We start from the raw sequence: 27,170 nt of genomic DNA, 5'->3' as shown, positions 1-27,170 counted from the left end.
AGCAGACCCGCCAGCTGCTCCTGAAAGTGACTGTGAAGAAGGAAGCAAAGCCACCAGAAGAAGCAAAGCAAAGGATTTTCCAAGCACCAGCGACACTTAAAATACCCAAAGAAAGCCACGAACCTGCTTCTTTGGGACCCTGTAAAGCCAGAAGTCTTATAGACTAAAGATCAGCCCACTTGAAGGCCACTTAAAAGAAGGGACAGAAGCTTCAGAAACATTGTGGTGGCTTATGTTCCCTTCCTTATAAAGAACTAAAAGAAAACAGTTTGACAGCCAAGAGATTTCAAATGGAGTCAGGAGGCCACGCGGGAGGTGACTCTTAGGCAGGTCTCAGGTGTCACAAACCACTCGAGTCTGCAAAGCCTCAGGCACAGGCTCCTCAAAATCTCAGGGGCATCCCCACACCAAAAAGCAAAGCGCAATGAAAGGACTCAGCTAACTCCTAACATAACCCCAACCATCCTCCAGCCACAGTCAACTTTTGTGCTCGTCTTTTTCTTTGAAATCTCTTGCTTGGAGATGCCACAACACAACACTACTTGGGGTGCTCCCTGAATCTCTGCTCCCCGAATTGCCATTGAGGCCAAATGAACGTCTTGGTTGCCTTGCATCTTAGTCTATTTCTCAGTAGAAACCTCCAAAGGAAAAGTATCTGGACACAAAAGCCTGGAGCATCCTTCTGCCTCGGGAAACGAGGCGTTCCCAGAGCCACCTCTCTTGCGACTGACCCCTGGGCCTCCCGCAGCGCCCACAAAACAGGGGCTCCCCAGGCCCTGGACCCAGGCAGAACCTCCCTGTGGAGCCTGGACCTGCTCCAACAACCCTCCCCGCCCCCCCACCCCCACCCCCAGTGCACCAGGCGCCCCCAGCAACTTACTTGTCCAGGACGAAATAGAGATCCAAGGAGGGCTGGCAGGTTCCCAAATCCCCTGTATTCTGGAGCCACGTGCCCCTCCCGCTCCGAACGTGATGGGGTCTGCCCCCCACGCTCAACACCTGCAGCTGCAGGAGCAGCAGCAGCAGCCATAAGGGCGCTGGCCCGGGCGCCCGGGGAGCGCGGCTCCCCATCCGTCTGGTATCTCTGGAAGCCTGGAGTCAGGCCCAGCAAGTCCACCAAAGTCTCTTCCAAGCGCTACCTCCGCCTCTGCGCGTGCTCAGCGGCCGCCGGCCCGCGCCTCTAGCCTAGACCCGCACGACCTCGCCACGCACCCACGGAGCGCGCCAAGCAAGACAGCGACTGGCTCTGGGAACCAGCCGCAACTGCCTGCTCGCCCCCTTCCGCCGCCCCGGGGCCAGGTTATTACGACGGCCATGAGGCTGACGTGCCACTTTGTGACCTGCAGCACTGCGGGGCTGCTCACAACTGCAAGGGGGAGTCACAGGATCTGTGCGGGGTGGGAGGGGGCTAAAGAGGCGCCCCTTTCCCCCAGACCCTCACAGGGGGCCTCTAGGACTCTCAAAATCGCTGCGTTTTTGCTTAATAGCATGTTACCAGAAGGGTCTGGGTGCTGGCGGATGAGGACCCGGCACTCCCTCGCCCCCCACCCGCTCTCCCCACCCCGGCCTGGGAGCAGAGCCTGGAGGCAGAGGCTGGGCTCAGGCATCTCTCTGGTCCTGTTACTGTCAATCCTGCGGGGAACGCAAGTGGAACCCAGAGGGTGCTCGCAGGCTGAGGACGCCTCCCTCTCCTCGCCCAGCAGGAGGCGGTCCTCCCCTGACCAGCTCCAGGGGGAAACCGAGGCCCTGCAGGAGGGGCCAGCGCCGAGGGCCTGCAGCAGGCAGTGGGGGAGGCGGGGCCAGCCGCGGGCTCCGAGGGTCTCCAGACTCTCCCTTGGGGCTGCCTCTGGAGGGGTCGGAGGGAAAGCCGGCTGGGGGAGCGGGAGGGGCTCTGGGAGCCCCCGTCTGTCCTGAGGGGCCCTTTCTCCTGGAGAGAAAGCCCCGCCCGGGCTGGCGCAGCCCCCGACCCGGGGGTCCAGCCGCGACTCTCCTGGCTTGGAGGCGGAGCTGTGGGGACCCAACTGCTCAGCGCCCCCGGGCCAGGGCCAGGCGCTGACAGGGCCGCGGGGCCACGCCGCGGTTCAAGCCGGCAGGGAGGGGGGCCGGGGTCCCTCTGAGTCCCCCGGCCTGGAGCTGGCTCTGGGCTGGGGGTGCAGTGACGGGGCACGGGCTCTTCTTTCACATCCCCGAGCTCAGCACTGCGATCACCACCTGCTCTGGCTGCGGGGAAGTGCCCTGTGAGCGGAGGAGGGGAGCCCCGCGCTCAGCCCTTATCAGACCAGGAGCCTCAGGCCCCGGGACCAGCAGTGCCCACACCGTGGAGTCGGATGCCAGCGGCGCTGGGCCTCGTGGAGTCGGTGGTGGGGCCGCCCCGCGGGGCCGGCTGGTCCTTTGGGGCCTTTCTCCTCCACGCAGCTTCCCGGGGGGACATGGCTGAAGTGTTTGCTGAGGGAGGGAGCGCAAAGCCGGCGTGCAGGGGCTCCGGGTGCGAGCACGTGTTGTTGAAGGGAGGGCCTAGGATCCCAGCTGCTGGGGGAGAAGGGGCAGGCAGAGGGTGCCTGGAACCCCTGGGAGAAGGCGTCACTCCATAATTTTACAGTATATGTTCAGTTCATAATAGCACAATCAAACAGTATTTGTTCTTTTGTATCTGGCTTGCTTCACTCAACATAATGTCCTCCAGGTTCATCCATGTTGTCATGTTTCCACATTTCTTCTTATGGTTGCATACTATTCCATTGGGAGAATACACCACAATTGGTTTACCCATTCATCAGTTGATGGATACCTGGGTTGTTTCCAGCTTTTAACAATCGTGAATAATGATGGGTGTGCAGAAGTCTGTTCGTTACACTGCTCTCAGTTCTTCTGGCTATATACCTAGTAATGGTATATCCAGGTCACATGGTAAGTCTATATTCGACATCCTTAGAAACTGCCCAACTGTCCTCCACAGTGGCTGTACCATTCTACATTCTAACCAACAGTGAATAAGTGTTCCTACCTCCAACACTTACACTTTTCCAACTTTTACTAGTGGCCAGTCTAGCAGGTGTGAAATAATATCTCGTAGTTTTGATTTGCATTTCCCTAATTGCTAGTGATGTTGAACATTTTTCATGTGTTTCTTCACCATTTGTATTTCTTCTTTGGACAATTGTCTTTTGAACTCTTTTGCCCATTTTTTAATCAGGCAGTTTGACTTTTTATTGTTGAGTTGTATGACCTCTATATAACATGGATATTAAACCCTTATCAGATATGTGATTGCCAAATATTTACCCCCATTGATTCAGCTGCCTTTTCACCCTTTTGACAAAGTCCTATAAGGACAAAGTGTTTAATTTTGAGGAGGTCCCATTTATCAATTTTCTCTTTCATTGTTTGTGCTATCGGTATAAGATTAAGAAAATATTACCTACCACAAGATCTTTTTTTTTTTTAAAGATTTATTTATTTATTTGATTCCCCCCTCCCCTGGTTTGTTCTTGGTGTCTATTTGCTGCGTCTTGTTTCTTTGTCCGCTTCTGTTGTGGTCCGCAGCACGGGAAGTGTGGGCGGCGCCATTCCTGGGCAGGCTGCTCTTTCTTTTCATGCTGGGCGGCTTTCCTCACGGCCGCACTCCTTGCGCGTGGGCCTCCCCCATGCGGGGGACACCCTTGCGTGGCAGGGCACTCCTTGCGCGCAGTGGCATCAGCACTGCACGTGGCCAGCTCCACACGGGTCAAGGAGGCCCAGGGTTTGAACCGCGGACCTCCCATGTGGTAGATGGACGCCCTAACCACTGGGCCAAAGTCCGTTTCCCTACCACAAGATCTTAAAGATGTTCCTCAACATTTTCTTCTGGGAGCTTTATAGTTGTCTCTTTTATATTTACGTCCTTGATCCATTTTGTTTTATTTATTTTTACACTTTTTTAATTAAAGTTAATAGATTACAAAGAACACTACATTAAAAAATATTTTAAAAAACATGAAGTTCCCATATACCCCACTCCCCACCCCACCCCATCATTTTTGTAAATTATATATTTTTGAAGATATATACATCACACAAAATAAAGTTACATTAAAAAATATGAGGTTCCCGTATACCCCCGACTCCTGCACCCCACTCCTCCCACACCAACAACCTCCTCCATCATTGTGGCACACTCATCGCACTTTGTTGAGCACATTTTGGAGCACTGCTACACCACATACATAATAGTTTACATGTAGTTCACACTCTCCTCCCATACATTCAGAAGGTTATGGCAGGATATATAAAGTTCAGCATCTGATCCTGCAGTATCATTTAGGACAACTCAAAGTCCCCAAAATGCCCCCACATCACATCCCTTCTTCCCTCTCCCTGCCCTCAGCAACTACCGTGGTCTCATTCTCCACCTCAATGCTACAATTTCTTCTATTACTAGTCACAATAGTTTTATAGTAAAATGTCAGTAAGCCCACTCTAATCCATATTTTATTCCTCCATCCTGTGGACCCTGGGATGGTGATGTCCATTCCACCTCTAGATCAAAAGGGGGCTTAGGTTCCATGAATGATGAATGCAATTCCTCTGGTTGCAGTTGTTGGCACTTTTGATTCCCTGGTGTGGTGTTTACCATCTTCATCTCTCTGTTAGCTGGCCTGGGTAAGTCCAAAGAAACAAAGAGTAGGAGTCCCAACTCTACTGAGGCTCAAGGCCCAGCTGGCACATGGGCAGTCCAGACCCCTAAGCATGCACCATCCCTAGCACCAACCACAGTTTCAGTAAAAGTGACAGAAGAGGCATGTGTAGGAAGGTCACATCTGAGTCCAGCTCTATCACACTCAGGAGCACAAAGTCCAAAGTAGGGCCCTCTGACATGGCACAGAACTCCAAATCAATCTGCCATGACCATATACCCTGTGGATCTCCATAGCCTTCAGGAGAACCAGCACCTAGGGTTGCATCTACTTTGGCTCTCTCTGGGGTCCTGCTGAGGTGTGCATAAGTGTGACCCCTCTGATGACCTCCCAACTCGTTTTTGAAGACTCTTAGCCATATAAACTCATTTGTGTTTGCCAATTCCTCCTTTTATTCAAGGTCAAAAAGTCATTTTTAACACTGGATCATACATTTGGGCTGAGATATTCTGCTGGTCTGAGTTGACCCTTTTATTCAAGGTCTCTTTCTAGTTGCATCAGCAGTTAGTGATTGGTTGTAATCCCTCGGGGCCAGGGAGGCTCATCCCCAGGAGTCATGTCCCATGCTGGGGGGAAGGTAATGCATTTACATGCTGAGTTTGGCTTAGAGAGTGGCCACATTTATGCAGCATCGAGGCTTTCATGAGGTAACTCTTAGGTACCCTGCAGCTCTAAGCCAGTTCATATTTCAGGCACACAGGTTCATAAGCATAGTCATCAGTATAAAGGGCTCATTATTGGACCATCCTTCCTTGTTGGTCTTTGCTGTTACACTTAGGGGATTGTTGCTGTTCCATTGGGGAATGTGACAGAGCTCCCCTGGGTAGGAACTCAGTACTCCCTCTGTTGATGTTTGTAACTGTAACTTCTATAAAAATATCCAACATGTATCAGAACATTTTTATGTCCCCTATATACATGCCCTGGAGAACTCCCCCTCACTCATGTGCCCCCCATCAATAACATCCCACACCAGTGTTCCTCCACTGCGATAGTTGAACCTCTCTGTGGTCCAAATTTTCTTCAGCAATGAAACCTAATATATTGCCAAATTCAATTAATAGGAAATTGAAATACAGTGATGGGTTTAAAGCTTAGAAATAGAATACATAATAATTGAGAAATACTAAAGTAAAAATGAATTGGTGTATTAATAAAATGTAAAATATTATAAAACTTTGTTTCAAACATTTTGCCTTTTATCATTGTAATAGGTGTTGCTCTGTATGTACAGTGGCAAGGCACTTTCTTTCATTTCTTCCTCAGTGTCTATATCCTTTCTTTATTTTTCTAATTTTTAGAAAAAGTTTTAGATCACAGTAACTCTCATACACAAGATAGGGAACTCCCATATACCCAACATCAAACCCTTTCCCCAGCAATGATCTTTTTACATGTTCATGTTATATTTGCTGCAGCTGATGTACAGATATTGAAATATAGCTTTCAAACATTATGGTTTACATTATGGTTTACATTTTGGTTTATATTCTTAGACTGTACAAATTTCTAAATTTTTAGCTTCCTTATGTTTTACATTATGGCTTACATTTTAGTTTATAAACTTTTATACACTTTTGGTGTAAGTTAACATGTCCTATCTCCATCATTGTATGATCTTGTGGAGCACTTCCATTGCCCCCTAGTTGCCCTGCTTCCGTCTATTCTATACCTCTCTCCCCCTCCCCTCAGGGCCCACAGTGACAATTAATCTTCACTACTTGAGGGACCAGATTTATAGATACTGCAACAATGCTGAGGGCTTGGCATAGTAGACTGCCCTAACTAATTGGGAGCCACCAATTCTCTCAAGAGACACAATTCCCTCTATTTGGGAACATCAGGTCTCCCCAGGATGTGGGTACACTTATACACTCATTGTATGGGTCTCCACCCAATGATATAGCACACTGTTCTTTTGTATGTTCACTTTCAGAGGCCATTTCTTCAAGCTCACCAATGCTTTCTTCTGCCTCTTCAAATATGCTGTTATATGATTCCAGTTTTTTAAAAATTTCATTTATTGTGCCTTTCATTCCCATAAGATCTGCTATTTTTCTATGTATGCTTTCAAATTCTTCTTTGTGCTCATCCAATGTCTTCTTAATATCCTTAATCTCTTTTGCCATCTCATTGAATTTATTAAGGAGATTTGTTTGAACATCTATGATTAGTTGTCTCAACTCCTTTATGTCATCTGGAGGCTTAACTTATTCCTTTAACTGTGCAATAGCTTCCTTTTTCTTGGTGTGGATGTAATTTTTTTGTTGATGTCTTTGCACCTGGCTTACTAGAGTAATTATTCTCGATGCAGTTTTTCTCTTTAGTTTAGGGCTTCCTGTCCTTTCTCCCTTGCTGATTGTGCAGTAGAAACCAAGGATGTAGTTGGTGTTATAAGCTGTGGAGGCTCAAGCTGCCCTCATTACCCCAGGGACTGATGAAGCTTCTCCCAATTTTCTCCTTTTCCAGGGGTAGGGATGGAGTCACAGCTGTGTGGATTAATTCAAGTTGTTTAGGCCTATACTCTAGTTGCCCAGAGAGACTGAAGTCCCTTCATGTCTTTTTCTCCCCTACCTGGGGCTGTGATGGAGCTGCAGCTGTGGGCAGCAATCTAAGCAGTGTGGGTCCAAGACGACTGCAGTTGCCCTGATTGATTTCTGATTATTCAGTCTGTGCCAATCAAATGTACCTGCAGTTTCCTGCATAGGCTGGTGCAGGGCCTGCCAGCCTTCCCCCTGCTAGGGGTGGGGCTGATGCCTAGGCTAGGGCTGTAGGCTGATCTGGGTGAAAGAAACTGGTTCCTACCCTCACTGTGATTTTCTGTCAGCCCAGCTTTCCCTCATGCTGGGGTCGGAGTCAAAATGGCAAGTACCAGCCTCTTTTTGACCTGGACAAGTTCAAACTTTATCTATTCTTAGGGTTATACTTTAGCCAGTCAAATCTGCCAATCAGTAGCTGAAATCAGTGTCCAACCATCTCCTCCTCCCCTGTTTTAGGGAAATGGAGCTTCAAATTCCAGACACAGAATAGCTTCTGGGACAGTTTGTGCTGCCAAAGTAGGATGATCACTGGCCTCTGTGGCTTGACCGGTAATTTCCTGGAGAGGCTGGCACAGGTCCCCCTGGATTCCAGGTGGGGTTTGGTCTTATGCTAGAGCTGCAAACTGATCTAGATGGAAAGAAGCCAGTCCCTACCAGCACTGTGATTTTCATTCTGCCCCACTTCTCCTAATGCCAGGCATGGAGTTAAGATGGTGGCTACTGGCCTCTTTCTGACTTGGACAGATTCAAACTTTAGCTTTCTCAGGATTATACTTTAGCCTGGTGAATTTACTCATAAGTAGCTGAAGTTGTTGAAAAACCGTCTCTTGTTCCCCTGTTTTTGGGAAATGGAGCTTTCAATTCCAGTCCCAGAACAGATCCCAAGGCGGCTTGAGCTTCCAGTAGAGGATGGGCACTGCCCTCCTTGGCATTGAGGTCTCTACTTATGAGTCTTCTCTGCAGATGGGCAGTCTCCTCTTTCCATTCTTTCCAGGATGTTGCAGAATGCTCTTCTGGTCTCCTGGAAGCCCCAGATAGGTGTTTCAGCTAGCTCCAGATAGCTCTGGGTGTTTACTAACTCTCCTGTAGCAGAAGCTGACTCTAGGAGTGCATTACTCTGCCACCATCTTGCCTATTGATGGATGGGACTCTCTTGGTTACAACTGTAGACTCTCTCATTTCCTTGGCATGGTGGTTATTCATCCTCACCTTCTCGTTAGTTGTCCTGGTTGAGTCCAATAAACTGGAGAGTAAGCGTTGAAACTTCGCTGAGGCTCAGGTCCTAGCTGGTACATGGGCAGCCCAAAGATTCAAATCTCTTGGACATACACCTAAGAACTCTAGCACCAAATATAGATTCAAATAAAATGGGATGGTGGAGGTATGTGTAGAGAAGTCACACCTGAGTCAAACTCTGTCACACTGGGGAGCACAAACTCCAAAATAGGGCTCACTGGCAAGGGACCAAACTTTGGAGCTATCTGCTGTGACAGTAGGCTGGCCCTGGGTGTCTCCGTAGCACTCAGGAGCCCCACTATTTGGGGCAGTATCTACTTTGTCAATCTATGAGCTCCTACTGAGACTTATGTAAGCATTACCTCTGGAATGACTTCCCAACTCACATCGAAGTCTCCTAGTCATATAAACTCATTTGTCTTTACTCCCCCCCTTTTTTTTGTTTAAAGAAAACATTTATTTATGGTTTTTATTCAAACACACACAGAACAGGTTTTCATATTTTGAACCTTGAGTGCATAGACAGGGATGTCATGCATGGAATAAATGCTTTTCCAGCAGAGCTATTCCCTGATGTGTTTAAGTATTAGGATGATTAGGCAGAAAAGAAAAAGACTTACTTGATAGAAATCTGCTCATAAATCTGCTTGAAAAAGGACATGATTTTAACCTTATTCCCCCTTTTATTCAAGGTCTTTTTCCAGTTCCATTGCTTTTGGGTGCTTGGTAGTAATCCCTTGGTGCCAGGGATGCTCATCCTTGGGAGTCATAGCTCATGCTTGGAGGAAAATAAAGCATTTTTATGCTGAGTTTGGCTTAGAGAGGCCACATTGTAGCAACAAGGTGGCTCACAGGAGGGAACTCTTAGGCACCCTGTAGCACTAGGCTAAGTTGCAATTTAAGAGCAAAGTCTCATAAGCATAATTGTCAGTATCAAGGGTCCATCAATGGACCATCCTTCTTTACTAGTCATTGTCCTGCACTTCGGGGATCAGTGATGTTCCATTAGAGAATATGGCAGAGCTCCCAGGATGGGAATTCAATATTCTTTGGGTTATTGTGTGAATCTCCACCAACTGTGACAATGCCCCATGAACATTTGAACATATTTATGTACCTTATAGGTTTGCCCAGGTGAACTTCCTTCCATGTGTCCCCTATCACTGAAGCCCATACCAATGATCCTCCCCTGCCACAGTTGTGACCCTTTTGTGGTCCAAAACTTCTTCAAAAATGAAGCCAAGATCATGAAATACAATTAATAGTGAAATGAAATAATAATGATAGGTTTAAACATAAGAAATAAAATACGTAATAATTTAGAAAAAGTAAAACTAAAATAAAAAATTGGAATATTAAAAAAATAAAGAATATTAAAAATTTTTGATGTTTTTTCATTCATCACTGTAAGATCTGTTGTCCTGTGTGTATAGTGGCATTTTATTCCATTTATTCCCACAGTGTCTTACATTTTTCATTTTGTCTTAAAAGCAGTTTTATTATTATTACTTTTTTCATTGACAAAATTGGAATTTTAATTAGAATTCAAAGCAAACTGTGGGAGTCTATCAAAATTAGATCATAATGTCAAATTTACCATACTAGAAAAACCAGACAGGATAGAAAAAGAAAATTATAGGTCAATATTACTGAGGAATAAAGACTTGGCATCTTTAAAATATATATTATTATATAGAATCCAGCATTATATGTAAAGAAAAATGCACATTATCCAAATTGGGTTTAGTCTGAGGATGCAAGGTTGATTCAATTCTTTTTATCTTTATTATGCTTTTGTGTGTGTATGTGTGTGAGATGATATCTCATTACAGTGTTTTTTTTTTTAATTTTTAAAATTAAATTGTCTTTTTAAAAAAAGATACATGGATTTCAAAAAATGTTACATTAAAAAATATAACATGTTACCACATACCCAACACCCCACCGCCCCACTCCTCCCACATCAAAACCTCTTTTATCATTGTGGCACATTCATTGCATTTGGTGAATACATTTTGGAACACTGTTGCACCACATGGATTATAGTTTACATTGTAGTTTACACTCTCCCCCAGTCCATTCAATGGGTTATGGCAGTATATATAATGTCCAGCATCTGTCCCTGCAATATCATTCAGGACAACTCCAAGTCCCAAAAATGCCCCCACATCTCATCTCTTCTTCCCTCTCCCTGCACTCAGCAGGGCCCCTTTTCCAGATCAGTGCTACAGTTTCTTCCATTACTAGTCACAATAGTTCTATAGTAGAATACAGTAAGTTAAATCTAATCCATATTTTATTCCTCCATCCTGTGGATGCTGAGTTGTTGATGTCCACTCCACCTCTATATCAAGAGGGGGCTTAGATCCCACATGGCTGATGGACACAATTCTCCTGCTTGGAGTTATAGGCACTCTTGGTTCCCTGGTGTGGTAGTTGACCATCTTCACCTCCCTATTAGCTGACCTGTGCAAGTCCAACAAACCGGAGAATAGGAGCTGCAACTCTGCTGAGGCTCAGGGAGGGCCCAGGTGGCACATGGCAGGTCCAGAGATTGAAGTCTCCTGGGTATACACCAACCCCAGCACCAACCACAGGTCCAGTAAAAGTGATAGAAGAGGCATGTGTAGAGAGGTCCCATCTGAATCTGGGTCCAAGTCCATCACACTCAGGAACACAAATTCCAAAGTAGGGCCCACTGACAAAGAGCTGAACTCCAGAGCCAACTGCCATGATTGTAGAGCCTGTGTGTCTCCATAGCCCTCAGGAGCACCAGTGCCTGGGGTTGTATCTACTTTGGCTGTCTCTGAGATCCTGATGAGGCATGAGTAATTTCAACCTCTATGATGACCTCATGACTCTTTTTTGAAGTCTCTTAGCCATATAAATTCATTTGTCTTTACCATTTCCCCCTTTTAATCAAGGTCTTTTCCTAGTTGCATCACCAGTTAGTGATTGGTAGTAATCCCTTAGCACAAGGGAGGCTCATCTCTGGGAGTCATGTCCCATGCTGGGGGGATGGTAATGCATTTACATGCTCAGTTTGACTTAGAGAGTGGCCACATTTGAGCAACATGGAGGCTCTCAGGAGATAACTTCTAGGCACCCTGCAGCTCTAGGCCTCATAGAACTTTCAGGCACACAGGCTCATAAGCATAGTCATCAGTATCAAGGGCTCATCATTGGAGGATCCTTCTTTACTGGTCTTTGCCCTTGCTCTTGAAGAATTGTTGCTATTCCATTGGGGAATGTGACAGAGCTCCTCTGGCTGGGAACTCAGCACTCCCACAGTTGTCGTTTGTAACTCTAACTACTATGAAAATACCCAAGACATATCCGAACATTTTTATGTACCCTATATACATGCCCTCTAGAACTTCCTCCCAACCATGTGTCCCCCATCAATAATACCCTACACCAGCATGACTCCCCTGCCATAGTTGAACCCCTCTGAGGTCCAAAACTTCTTCAACAATAAATTCTAATATATTGCCAAATTCAATTAATAGGAAAATGTAATAGTAGTGATAGGTTTAAAGATTAGAAATAGAATACATAATTTAGAAAAACTAAAATTAAGTAAAAATAAATTGGTGTATTAAAAAATGAAAAATACTATAATACTTTGTTTTTGAAGTTTTGCCTTTCATCACTGTGGTGGATATTGCCCTGTATGTACAGTGACAAGGCAATTTTTTTCATTTCTTCCTCAATGTCTACAACCTTTTTTAAAAAAATTTTTAATTTGTCTTAAAGTTTCAGACCACAGTAAAATCACATATACTACTTAGGGGACTCCCATATATCCATATATCTACCATCAAAACCTTTTCTGCCTTCCCCAGCAATGATCTTTTTACATGTTCATGTTATATTTGCTGCAGCTGATGTACAGATATTGAAACATAGCTACCAAACATGGTTCCATTTTGGTTTACATTATGGTTTATATTTTAGACTGTAAAATTTTCAAAATTTTTAGCTACCTTATATTTTACATTGTGGTTTACATTTTAGCCTATAGACTTTTATACATTTTTGTTATAATTTAACATGACCTTTATCCATCATTGCACAATCTTTCAGAACACTTCCGTTGCCCTCCCCAGTTGCCCTGCTTCTATCTATTTTATTCCTCTCTCCCTCTCCCCTCAGAGCCCACAGAGACAACTGGTCTTCACTGCTTGAAGGACCAGATTCACAGATAATTGCAACAATGCTGCGGGCTTGACTTTGGGAGCCACTAATGTTCTCAAGAGACACAATTCCCTCTATTTCAGAACATCAGGCCCCCCCAGGATGTGGGTACACCTTCCCACTCATTGTATGACATAATGGTATAACACACTATGGTATAACAAACTATGACAAGATGAGCACTCACACACTCCCTAGAAGCCTGCCCCTGTGCACATCCCACCCCCCTTAAGAACCTTTAAGCAGGTAATCCTTCCTTATATTATCTTCTAAAGAGTTTTTTCAACATTATGGTGTCAACCACACACACAACAATTTCCCATGTTCAACTGTTCCCCCAGTCCTCCCCCCAATTCCTTGGGCCATCTGACCCACCCTTCCAAACCTAGCCCCCCTCAAGCCTTCACTGCCCCAACCAAAGGTATCCTTAATTCTCCATCTTATCCCTTCCTGTATAAATACTTACCTCTACTTTATCATAGATTTCATCCATGTAGGCATCAGCTCACAACCTTCCTCTCTCCCTCAATTTCCTGTAAGCCTATCATCCAGTCTCTGGCTCTCTGAGACAGTTTGATTTACTTATTTCATATCAGAGAGGTCACGTAATATTTTTCCTTCAATGCCCGACTTGCTTCACTCAACATAAGGTCCTCAAGATTCATCCATGTTATCCCATGTATTTGTACTGTATTTCTTCTTATAGCTGAGTAGTATTCCATTGTATGTATATACCACATTTTATTTATCCATTCATCTGTTGATGGGCATTTGGGTTGATTCTAACTTTTGACAATAGTGAATAATGCTGCTATGAACTTTGGTATGCATATATCTGTTTGTGTCCCTGTTTTCAGTTCTTCTGGATATATACCCAGCAATGGGATTGCTGGGTCATATGGCATATCTATAGCTAGTTTTTTTAGAAATCACCTGTTAGAGAAAATACGGCTCTTACTGAGACATGGAGACTGATTGACCATAAGCAAAGAATTTATTTACTGAGAAACTCTCCCAATGGAGGGAATCTGAATAACAGATTTCAATCTCCCCACCAGCATGGTGCGGGTCTGAAGAGAGACTTCAGCCCACTCCTGGAAAGGGGGAACTTGAGTTTATACAGAACTTTCCTAGGCAGAGAAATGATAGTTAGTGGAAGGGGGGTTGAGGCTGTCTATGGCTTCTTGGAAAGCTGCCAGAGCAAATGTTTCTTTTGATCTGTAGGGTTTTAAAAGGGTCTGTAAATAGTGAAGGTTTCTGTCTCCATCTCCCTCTGATATGCAGTTAGAGGTAGTAAAGATCTCCCTCTCCCTCTGATGTGCAGATGGTGAAGATCTCTATCTCCCTTTACTCCTGTCCTTACTGGGTTCCTTTGTTTAACCTGTGGGAAAGTGCCACAGGGGGGAGGGGGTTTACCTTTCTCCCAGTGCATATCAGGGGAAACAGGTACAGCTTGTTAATTATTGCAAACTAACATCGCCAAACTATCCTCCAGAATGGCAGGATCCTTCTGCATTCCCGCCAACAGTGAATGAGTGTTGCCATTCCTCCACATCCTCTCCAGCACTTGTAGTCTTTTTTTTGATAGCTGTCACTCTTATGGGAGTAAGATGGTATCTCGTAGTTTTGATTTGCATTTCCCTGATAGCTAGTGATTTTGAGCATTTTTTCATGTGCATTTTAGCTGTTTGTGTTTCTTCTTTGGCGAAGCATCTGTTCAAATCTCTTGCCCATTTTTTAAATGGGTCTTTTGTCTTTTTATTTTCGAGATACAGGACTTCCTTTTATATGCAGAATATTAGTCTCCTATCAGATACATGGTTACCAAATATTTTCTCCCATTGGGTAGGCTGTCTTTTCACTTTCTTGACAAACTCCTTTGAGGTGCAGAAGGCTTTAATTTTGATGAAGTCCCATTTATCTTTTTGTTCTTTTGCTGCTCATGCTTTGGGTGTGAATTTCATGAAGACATTTCCTATTACAAGGTCCTGTAGATGCTTCCCTACATTGCTTTCCAAGGTCTTTATGGTCTTGGCACTTATATTTAGGTCTTTGATCCATCTTGAGTTTATTTTTGTATAAGGTGTGAGAAGGTAATCCTCTTCCGTTCTTTTACTAATGGATATCCAATTCTCCAGGCACCATTTGTTGAAGAGGCCATTCTCTCCCAGTTGAGTAGGCTTGGTGGCCTTTTGAGTATCAGGTGACTGTACATGTGAGGATCTGTATCAGAACTCTAAATTTAGTTCCATTGGTCAGTGTGTCTATCCTTGTGTGAATACCATGCCATTTTTTTTATGTTTTATTTTTTATTTCTCTTCCTTCTCTCCCCTCCCCCTCTCCCCCCCATTGTCTGCTCTCTGTGTCCACTCACTATGTGTTCTTCTGTGTCCGCTTGCACCCGTGGCAGCACTGAGAAACTGCATCTCTTTTGTTGTTGTTGGGTTATCTTGCTGCATCGGCTCTCCATGTGTGCAGTGCCACTCCTGGGCAGGTTGCACTTTTTTCAACATGGGCAGCTCTCCTTGCAGGGTGCACCACTTGAGTGGCATGGCACTCCTTGCACGTGGCAGCTCTGCATGGGGGCCAGCTCACCACACAGGTCAGGAGGCCCTGGGTATTGAACCCTAGACCTTCCCATATGGTAGGTGAATGCTCTATCAGTTGAGACACGTCCGCTTCCCTACCATGCCATTTTCACTATTGTAGCTTTGTAGTATGTTTTGAAGTCAGGTAATGTGAGTCCTCCAATTTCATTTTTCTTTTTTAATATATCTTTGGTTATTTGGGGCCTCTTTCCTTTCCAAATAAATTTCATAGGTAGGTTTTCTAGTTCATTAAAAATTGTTGTGTTGATTTTTATTGGGATTGCATTGAATCTGTAGTTCAATTTTGGTAGGATAGATATCTTAATGATAGTCTTCTTATCCATGAGCAGGGAATATTCTTCCATTTATTTAAATGTTCTTTGATTTCCTAGAAGAGTGTTGGTTTTCTGTGTATAAATCTTTTACATTTTTAGTTAAATTTAATCCTGGGTATTTGATTTTTTGTATTCACTATTGTAAATGGTATTTGTTTCTTGATTTCCTCCTCAGATTGCTCTTTATTGGTGTACAGAAATGCTACTGGTTTTTGCACATTGTTCTTATAACCTGCAACTTTACTGAACTCATTTATAAGTTCTAGAAGCTTTGTTGTAGATTTCTCAAGGCTTTCTATGTATAGGATCATGTCATCTGCAAATAGTGAAATTTTGACTTCTTCCTTTCCAATTTGGATGCCTTTTATATCTGGTTCTTGACTCAGTGCTCGAGTAAGTACTTCTAACACAATAGTAAATAGAAGGGGTGATAGTGGGCATCTTTGTCTTGTCCCTGATCTTAGAAAGAAAGATTTTAGGATTTCACCATTGTAAATGATGTTACAAAAGTCATTTTAGGTCACAGTAAAGTCACATACAGTACACAGGGGACTCCCATAGGCCCAACATCTTCCCCCTTTTCCCCCTTCCTGTATCAATAACCTTTTTATATATGGATGGTACATTTGTTACAACTGATGCATAAATATTTATACATAGCCACTAACCATGGTCAATGGTTTACATTATGGTCTACACTCTAGACCACACATGTTTATAAATTTTTTAATGAAATTCAACATGGCCTGTATCCATCATTGCAAGATCAAGCAGAACACTTCCATTGCCCCCTAAATACCCCCTCTTCCATATACTCTATTCCTCCCTCCTCCTCCTGTCAAGACCCCCAGTGACTGCCAGGCTTCACTCCTTGAAGGACAAGATTCATAGTTACTTGCAACAACACTGAAGGCTTGACACACTGGCCCACATAGGAACCACCCATGCTCTCTGAGACACCCACCCCTCTATTTGAGAATATATTGGTCTTCCCCAGGATGTGAGTCCAACTCCTTCCCTCTCATTATGTGGGTCTCCACCCACTAATACAACACACTATAACAAAATGATCACTTGCACATTCTTTAGAAGACTGCCCCAGATGCACCCTGTCCCAAATGCCCCCTCATCCAACACCGTAAGGCAATAAACCTTCCATGTCATATTGCCAAAAAAACTTTCTCAACATTGTAGTTTCAACCACATACCAGCCAATCTCCAGAGTTCACCTGCTCCCTCCCCAACCCTCTCCCAGTTCTACAGAATGTCCAACCCACCCTTCCCCCTCACCCTCCTGTCAAACTTACATCACCCAACCCAATAGTGTCACTACACCCCTGTCATATTCCTTCATTGCACAACTACTCATTTCCACCTTATCATAGATTTCGCCCATATGGGCATTGGCTCACAACTTCCTTCTCCTTTTCTATTTCCTGTAAATCTATTGTCCAGACTCTAGCTCTCTGATTCTGCTTGATTTGTGTAATTCCTATCAGTGACGTCATGTAATATTTGTCCTTCAATGCCTGGGTTGCTTCACTCAGCATAAGGTTGTCCAAATTCATCCTTGTTATCCTGTGTTTTGCTATTGTATTCCTTCTTAAAGCTGAGTAATATTCCATTGTATGTATGTACCACATTTTATTTATCCAGTCATCTGTTGTTGGGCATTTGGGTTGATTCTAACTTTTGGCAGTAATTAATAATGCCACTATGAACATTGTTGTGCATATATCTGTTCATGTCCTTGCTTTAAATTTTTCTGGGTATATACCCAGTATTGGAATTGCTGTTGGGCATATATCTGTTCATGTCCTTGCTTTAAATTTTTCTGGGTATATACCCAGTATTGGAATTGCTGGATCACATGGCAGATCCATAGTTAGTTTTTTGAGGAACCACCAAACTGGCCTCCACAATGGCTGGACCCATTCTACATTCCCACGAGCAATGGATGAAGGTTCTCAGTTCTCCCCATTCTCTCCAATACTTGTAGTCCTTTGTTTTTTCAATGGCTGCCTATCTAATGGGTTTAAGATGAAGTCTCATTATAGTTTTGATTTGCATTTCCCTAATAGCTAGTGATGTTGAGCATCTTTTCATGTGGTTTTTATCCATTGTATTTCTTCTTTGGAAAAGTATCTGTTCAAATCACGTGCCCATTTTTTTAATGGGCTGTTTTTCTTTTTCTTTTTGAGATATAGGATTTCTTTATATATGCTGGATATTGGGCTCCTATCAAATAGATGGTTACCAAATACTTTCTTCCGTTGAGTACGCTGTCTTTTCACTTTCTTTTTTTTTTTTCATTTGCTGAGCTACTTTATTATTTTTTTAATTTATTTTTTTATTATTGACTCTGTAAAAATATTACATTAAAAAAATATATGAGGACCCATTCAACCCCACCACCCCCATCCCACCACTCCCCCCCAGCAACACTCATTCCCATCATCATGACACATCCATTGCATTTGGTAAGTACATCTCTGGGCACCTCTGCACCTCATGGTCAATGGTACACATCATGGCCCATACTCTCCCCCATTCCATCCCGTGGGCCCTGTGAGGATTTACAATGTCCAGTGATTGCCCCTGAAGCACCATCCAGGGCAGATCCAAGTCCCAAAGACGCCTCCACATCTCGTCTCTTCCTGCAATTCCCCATACCCATTAACCACCATGTCCACTTTTCCCACTCCAATGGCACCTTTTCTCTGTGGACATTGGATTGGTTGTGTCCATTGCACCTCTATGTCAAGAGGAGGCTCAGATTCCACATGGATACTGGATGCAATCCTCCTGCTTTCAGTTGTAGGCACTCTAGGCTCCATGGTGTGGTGGTTGTCCTTCTTCAACTCCATCTTAGCTGAGTGAGGTGAGTCCAATAAATCAGATTGTAGGTGCTGGAGTCTGTTGAGGCTCAGGGCCTGGCTATCACATTGTAAGTCCAGAGATTCAGATCCCCTAAATATATCCTAAACCCCAACACCAACTACAACTCCAGCACAGTAGCATGAAAGTCTTATGAAGAGAGATCCCATCTGAGTCCAGATTCATCACGCATAAACACCAGCTCCAAAGAAGGGCCATCTGACATGGCAGTTAACCCCATCTGCCATGACCATAACACCCATGGATCTCTTTAGCCTGCAAAGGAACCAATACCTAGGGGTTGTATCTACTTTATCTGTCTCTTAGACTCTGCTCAGTTGTGCATAAGGGCAATCCTTCTGACAGCCTCCAGACTCTTTTTTTTAGAGACTCGTAGCCATATAAACTCATTTCTCCTTTCCATTTCCCCCTTGCATTAGGTCAAACAGCATTTTAAAGTCATGTTATTTTATGTAGACAGGGATATTCTGCTGATCCACATTGAACCTTCCTTTCCAGGTCATTTTCCAGTTGCATCATCAGTTGGTAGTTGATAGTGATCCCTCGGTGCCAGGGAGGCTCATCCCTGGGTGTCATGTCCCATGCTGGGGGGAAGGCATTGCATTTACATGCTGAGTTTGGCTTCGAGACTGGCCACATTTGAGTAACATGAAGGCTGTCAGGAGGAAATTCCCAGGCACGATGCTGCTCTAGGCCTTGTTCTTATTTCAGGCATATCAGCTCACAAGCATAGTCATTAGCATCAGGGGCTCACTGTTGGACCCTCATTCCTTCCCGGTCCTTGCTGCTGCATCTGGGAGACTGTCACTGCTCCCCTAGGGACCACGACAGAGCACCACCAGCCAGGATCCCAGTACCCCCCCAGCTGTAGTTTTTAATTGTTGCCACTATGAGTATATCCAAACATTACCATGCACCCTGGACATATGTCCTGTATAGCTCCCTGTCAGCCATATATCACCTGTCAATAGTATCCTATACCAGTATTCCTCCATTGCCATTGTTGAACCACTCTGTGATCCAGAACTTCCTGAAAATTGAAGCCCAATATAAAGTCAGGATCCCTTACTAGCTAAATGGCATATAGCGATGGGTTTAAAGGTTAGATGTAGAATATGTGTTGACTTGGAAAAAATTCTACATCCTATCTTTTTCTTTTTTTTTTTCCCTAATTATTGAACTTCTCTTAACAAGAGCCCTAGACCACAGCAATTCATATATATAATATACAGCACTCCCACACATCCATCACAAAACCTTTTCCCTTCCACAGCGATACTCTTACACCCTATTCACATCATATTTACTTAAATTGATGTACAGAGTCTAAGACAATAGTTTTCAAACAAGGTGACATCTGTGCTTACATTGTGGTGCATACTTTAGGATACACAGTTTTCTAATTTTTTAGTTATCCTATGTTTTACATTATGGTTTACATTATCAGTCTGTTGTCTCCTATATGTTATGGTGTAATATTACATGTTTTATATCCATCCTTGTGTACTCTTGCGAAACTCCTCTCTTACCCCCCATTTACCTTGGTTCCACACACTTAACATCCATTTTCCCATCCATCTTGGTGCCCACGGTGACAGCCAACCTCCATTTCCCGAGGAGCCACGTCCAGAGATAGTTGGAATAGTGTTCAGAGCCTAACTTGCTCAACTGCCCCAATGCCTTGGGAGCCACCCTTTCTCTCTAGAGATACAGTTCCCTCTATTTGATGGCATTAGTCCTCCCCAGGATGTGGGTCCACCCCCACTCTCACTACTTGGGTCTCTACCCAATGGTACCACCCACTCTGGCAAAATGAGCATTCAGACATTGCCCAGGAGCCTGTCCCGCATTGGACCATCCCCTCCGAGCATTCTAAACAGGTAACCCTCTTAATTATATTTCGGTATGATTTTCTCGGCATTTTACTCTCCACCAACACCTGACAGTCTCCTATGTTCGTATGCTACCCCTCCCTCCCCCCACTTTTGGGCAATATTACCCATCTGCCCATCCCCAGCCACCCTCAAACCCGCAAAGCCCCTCCCAAAGGCAACCCATTGCCCCCATTTTATCTCTTCTTTGTGTTCATACTTACCACCAGCTCGTCAGAAATTCCACCCCTGCAGATGTCAGCTCACTTCCTTCCTCCACCCCCGATTTCCTGTAAGCCTATCATTCAGTCTCTTGCTCTCTGAGGCAGCTTGCTTATTTCATATCATTGAGGTCATGTAGTATTTGTCCTTCAATGTCTGGGTTGCTTCACTCAACATAAGGTTCTCAAGATTCATCCATGTTATCACGTGTGTTTGTAGTGTATTTGTTCTTATAGCCGAGTAGTATTCCATTGTGTGTATATACTACATTTTATTGATGCACTCATCTGTTCATGGGCATTTGGGTTGATTCCAACTTTTGGCAATAGTGAACAATGCTGCTATGAACATTGGTGTACATATATCAGTTTGTGTCCTTGTTTTCAGTTCTGCTGGGTATATACTCAGCAGTGGTATTGCTGGGTCATATGGCAAATCTATGGCTAGTTTTTTGAGAAACTGCCCTACTCTCCTCCAGAATGGTTGGACCCTTCTGCATTCCCACCAGCAGTGGATGAGTGTTCCCCTTTCTTCACATCCTCTCCAGCATTTGTATTCTTCTGTTTTTTTCATGGCTGCCAATCTTATGGGTGTAAGATGGTATCTCATTGTAGTTTTGATTTGCATTTCCCTGATAGCTAGCGATTTGGAGGATTTTTTCATGTGCTTTTTAGCCATTTGTATTTCTTCTTTGGAGAAGTGTCTGTTTAAATCTTTTTCCCATTTTTTAAATGGGATTTTATCTTTTTATTTTCAAGATATAGGAGTTCTTTATATATGCAAGTTATAAGTTTCTTATCAGATATATGGTTGCCAAATATTTTCTCCCATTGTGTGGGCTCCCTTTTTACTTTCTTGACAAACTCCTTTGAGGTGCAGAAGGCTTTAATTTTCAGGTAGTCCCATTTATCTATTTTGCTGCTCGTGCTTTTGGTGTGATATTCATGAATCCATTTCCTATTACAAGGTCCTGTAGATGTTTCCCTACACTGCTTTCTAAGGTTTTTATGGTCTTGGCTCTTATATTTAGGTCTTTGATCCATCTTGAGTTGATCTTTGTATAAGGTGTGAGATGGTAATCCTGTTTCATTCTTCTACATATGGCTATCCAGTTCTCCAGACACCATTTGTTGAATAGGCTACTCTCTCCCAGTTGAGAAGGTTTGGTGGTTTTATCGAATATTATGTGGTTATATATGTGAGGTTCTATATCAGCACTTTCAATTCGATTCCATTGGTCTGTGTGTCTGTCCTTATGCCAATACCACGCTGTTTTCACCACTGTAGCTTTGTAGTATGTTTTGAAGTCAGGTAGTGTGATTCCTCCAATTTCATTTTCTTTTTCAGTATGTCTTTGGCTATTCGGGGTCTCTTTCCTTTCCAAATAAATTTCTTTTTTTTTTTTTTTATTTATTTTTTTTTAATATTTATTTATTATTATTATTTTTTAATTACATTAAAAAAATATATGAGGCCCCATTCAACCCCACCGTCCCCGCCCCCCACTCCCCCCACAGCAACACTCTCTCCCATCATCGTGATACATCCATTGTACCTGGTAAGTTCATCTCTGAGCATCACTGCACCCCATAGTCAATGGTCCACATCATAGCCCAGACTCTCTAATGTTCCATCCAGTGGGCCCTGGGGGGATCTACAGTGTCCCGTAATTGTCCGTGAAGCACTATCCAGGACAACTCCACGTCCCGAAAACGCCTCCACATCTCATCTCTTCCTCCCGTTCCCCACACCCAGCAGCCCCCATGGCTACCGTTCCCACACCCATTCCACATTTTCTCTGTGGACATTGGATTGGTTGTGTCCATTGCACACCTATGTCAAGTGAGGGCTTAGATTCCACATGGGTACTGGATGCACTTTTCCCGCTTCTAGTTGTAGACACTCTAGGCTCCATGTTGTGGTGGTTGACCTTCTTCAACTCCATGTTAGCTGAGTGGAGTAAGTCCAATAAGTCAAAGTGTAGGAGCTGAAGTCTGTTGAGGCTCTGGGCCTGGGTGTCATATTATCAGTCCAGAGATTCAAATCCCCTACATATATCTTAAACCCAGCACCAACTACAATTCCAATAAAGTAGCATGCAAGTCTTGTGAAAAGAGATCCCCTCTGAGTCCATTTCCATCACGCAGAAACACCAGCTCCAAAGAAGGGCCATCTGTCATGGCAGTGAACCCCTTCTGCCATGACCATAGAACCCGTGGGTCTCTTTATCCCTCAAAAGAACCAATACCTGGGGTTGTATCTACCTTATCTGTCTCTTAGACTCTGTTCAGTTGTACATAGGAGTATTCCTTCTGACAACCTCCAGACTCTTTTTTAGGGACTCACAGCCTTATAATCTCATTTCTCCTTTCCATTTCCCCCTTACATTAGGTCAAACCACTTCCCGAAGTCATGTTATTATATGTAGACAGGTATATTCTGCTGTTCCGCATTGAATCTTTAATTCAAGGTCATTTTCTAGTTGCTTCTTCAGCTGGTATGTGGTAGTGATCCCTCGGTGCCAGGGAGGCTCATCCCCGGGTGTCGTGTCCCACGCTGGGGGGAATGCATCACATCTACATGCTGAGTTTGGCTGTGAGAGTGGCCACATTTGAGTAACATGAAGGCTGTCAGGAGGAAACCCCCAGGCACAATGCTACTCTAGGCCTTGTTCTTATTGCAGGTGCATAGGCTCAAAAGTGTAGCCATTAGTATCAAGAGCCCACTGTTGGGCCCTCCTTCCTTCCTCGTTCTTGCCGTTGCACCTGGAGGATTGCCGCTGCTCTCCCAGGGCCCACAACAGTGACCCCCCGGCCAGGAGCCCAGTACCCCCCCAGCTGTTGTTTTTAATTGTTTCCACTATGAGTATATATAGACATTACCGTATGCCCTGGGCATATGCCCTGTATAACTCCCTATCAACCATATATATCCTGTCAATAACATCCCATATCAGTATTCCTCCGCTGCCATTGTTGAACCACTCTGTGATCCAAAACTTCCCGTAAAGTGAATCCCAACATAATGTCAGCTTCAGAAGAGTCTTAGATGACCAAAATTCATATATACAATATACAGTATTTCCCCAGACCCACCATAAAACCTTTTCCCTTCCACAGCAATAATCTTTTAACTTATTCATATCATATTTCCTGAAACTGATGTACAGATTACGAAACTATAGTTTTCAAACAAGGTAACATTTGTGCTTACTATGTGGTCCATACTTTAGGTTGTACAGTTTTCTAAATTTTTTAGTTATCCTATGTTTTGTCTTATGGTTTTCATTATTAGTCTGTCGTCCCCTATATGTTTTTGGTGTAATATTAGCTGTTTTATATTCATCCTCGTGTACTCTCACATAACTCCTCTTTTGCCCCCTTGTTTACCTTTGTTCTATCCATTGCACGTCCATTTTCCCCTCCCCTTAGGGCCCACAACGCCTGCCAATCTAATGCCCTGGGAGCCGTCCTTTCTCACGAGAGATACAGTTCTCTCTATTCGACGGCATTAGTCTTCCCCAGGATATGGGTCCACCCCACCCAATGGTAGAACCCACCTTGGCAAAATGAGCCTTCAGCTATTCCCTCCGGAGTCCATCCCGCATCAGACCATACCCCCTGAGCGTCCTAACCAGGTGACCCTCCTACTTATACTTTGATACGTTTTACTCAACCTTTAGTTCTCAATGAACTTCTGGCACTCTCCCATGTTTGTATGTTGCCCCTCCCTCCCACCTATTTCTTGGACCATATTACCCCTCTTCCCATCCCCAGCCCCCCTCAAACCCAGAAAACCCCACCTGAAGGTAACCCCTTGCCCCCATTTTGTCCCTTCTTTGTGCTCATACTTACCCCCAGCTCATCACAGATTCCACCCCTACAGACATTAACTCACATCCTTCCTCCACCCCCCGATTTCCAGTAAGCCACTTTTCCAGACTCTAGCTCTCTGAGGCAGTTAACTTATTTCATATCATTGAGGTCATATAGTATTTGTCCTTCAATGCCTGGGTTGCTTCACTTAACATAAGATTCTCAAGGTTCATCCATGTTATCACGTGCGATTGTAGTGTATTGGTTCTTACAGCTGAGTAGTATTCCATTGTGTGTATATACCACATTTTATTGATCCATTCATCTGTTGATGGACTTTTGGATTGATTCCAACTTTTGGCGATGGTGAACAATGCTGCTATGAACATTGGTGTACATATATCGGTTTGTGTCCTTGTTTTCAGATCTGATGGGTATATACCCAGCAGTGGTATTGCTGGGTCATATGGCAAATCTATGGATAATTTTTTGAGAAACTGCCAAACTGTCTTCCAGAATGGTTGGATTCTTCTGCATTCCCACCAGCAATGGATGAGTGTTCCCCTTTCTTCACATCCTCTCCAGCATTTGTATTCTACTGTTTTTTTCATGGCTGCCAATCTTATGGGAGTAAGATGGTATCTCATTGTAGTTTTGATTTGCATTTCCCTGATAGCTAGGGATTTGGAGCATTTTTTCATGTGCTTTTTAGCCATTTGTATTTCTTCGTTGGAGAAGTGTCTGTTTAAATCTTTTTCCCATTTTTTAAATGGGTTGTTTATCTTTTTGTTTTCGAGATATATGAGTTCTTTATATATGCAAGTTATAAGTCTCTTATCAGATATATGGTTGCCAAATATTTTCTCCCATTGTGTGGGTTCCCTTTTTACTTTCTTGACAAACTCCTTTGAGGTGCAGAAGGCTTTAATTTTGAGGTAGTCCCATTTATCTATTTGTTCTTTTGCTGCTCGTGCTTTTGGTGTGATATTCATGAAGCCATTTCCTATTACAAGGTCCTGTAGATGTTTCCCTACACTGCTTTCTAAGGTCTTTATGGTCTTGGCTCTTATATTTAGGTCTTTGATCCATCTTGAGTTGATCTTTGTATAAGGTGTGAGATGGTAATCCTCTTTCATTCTTCTACATATGGCTATCCAGTTCTCCAGGCACCATTTGTTGAATAGGCCATTCTCTCCCAGTTGAGAGGGTTTGGTGGCTTTATCAAATATTATATGGCTATATACATGAGGTTCTATATCTGAACTTTCAATTCGATTCCATTGGTCTGTGTGTCTCTCCTTATGCCAGTACCATGCTGTTTTCACTACTGTAGCTTTGTAGTATGTTTTGAAGTCAGGAAGTGTGATTCCTCCTATTTCGTTTTTCTTTTTCAATATGTCTTTGGCTATTCGGGGCCTCTTTTTATTCCAAATAAATTTCATAGTTAGTTTTTCTAGTTCCTTAAAGAAGGCTGTGTTGATTTTTATTGGGATTGCATTGAATGTGTAGATCAGTTTTGGTAGGATAGACATCTTAATAATATTCAGGCTTCCTATCCATGAACAGGGAATATTCTTCCATTTATTTAGGTCTTCTTTGATTTCTTTGAACAATCTTATATAGTTCTCGATGTATAAGTTTTTTATATCTTTAGTTAAATTTATTCCTAAGTATGTGATTTTTTTATTTACTATTGTGAATGGTATTTGTTTCTTGATTTCCTCCTGATCTTGCTCATTATTGGTGTATAGAAATGCTACTGATTTTTGCGCATTGATCTTATAACCTGCGACTTTGCTAAACTCATTTATGAGTTCTAGGAGCTTTGTTGAAGATCTCTCAGGGTTTTCTATATATAGGATCATGTCATCTGCAAATAATGAAATTTTGACTTCTTCCCTTCCAATTTGAATGCCTTTTATATCTGGTTCTTGTCTCAGTGCTCGAGCCAGTACTTCCAAGACAATGTTAAATAGGAGCGGAGACAATGGGCATCCTTGTCTTGTTCCTGATTTTAGAGGGAAGAATTTCAGGATTTCGCCATTGTAAACAATGTTGGCTTTAGGTTTTTCATATATACTCTTTATCATGTTCAAAAAGTTTCCTTGTATTCCGATCTTTTGGAGTGTTTTTATCAGGAAGGGGTGCTGTATTTTGTCAAATGCCTTTTCTGCATCTATAGATATAATCATGTGGTTTTTTTCTCTCAATCTGTTTATATGGTGTATTACATTGATTGATTTTCTTATGTTGAACCATCCTTGCATACCTGGGATAAATCCCACTTGGTCATGGTGTATAATTCGTTTAATGTGTTGTTGAATACGATTAGCAAGTATTTTGTTAAGTATTTTTGCGTCTAGGTTCATTAGAGAAATTGGTCTGTAATTTTCCTTTCTTGTGGTGTCTTTGTTTGGCTTTGGTACTAGGGTAATGTTGGCATCATAGAAGGAATTAGGTAGTGTTCCTTCTGTTTCAATTTTTTGGAATAGTTTCAACAGGATTGGTGTTAGTTCTTTCCGGAATGTTTTGTAGAATTCACCTGTGAAGCCATCTGACCCTGGGCTCTTCTTAGTTGGGAGATTTTTAATGACTGATTCTATCTCTTTGCTTGTGATTGGTTTGTTAAGATCATCAATTTCTTCTTTCGTCAGTATGGGCTGCTTATGTATTTCTAGGAATTTGTCCATTTCCTCTAAATTGTCATTTTTGTTGGAATATAGTTTTTCAAAGTATCCTCTTATGATAGTCTTTATTTCTGTGGGGTCAGTGGTGATATCACCTTTCTCATTTCT

This window comes from Dasypus novemcinctus, chromosome 6, assembly GCF_030445035.2.
Source record: "Dasypus novemcinctus isolate mDasNov1 chromosome 6, mDasNov1.1.hap2, whole genome shotgun sequence".
Lineage (NCBI taxonomy): Eukaryota > Metazoa > Chordata > Mammalia > Cingulata > Dasypodidae > Dasypus > Dasypus novemcinctus.
This window is presented reverse-complemented; position numbering follows the sequence as displayed.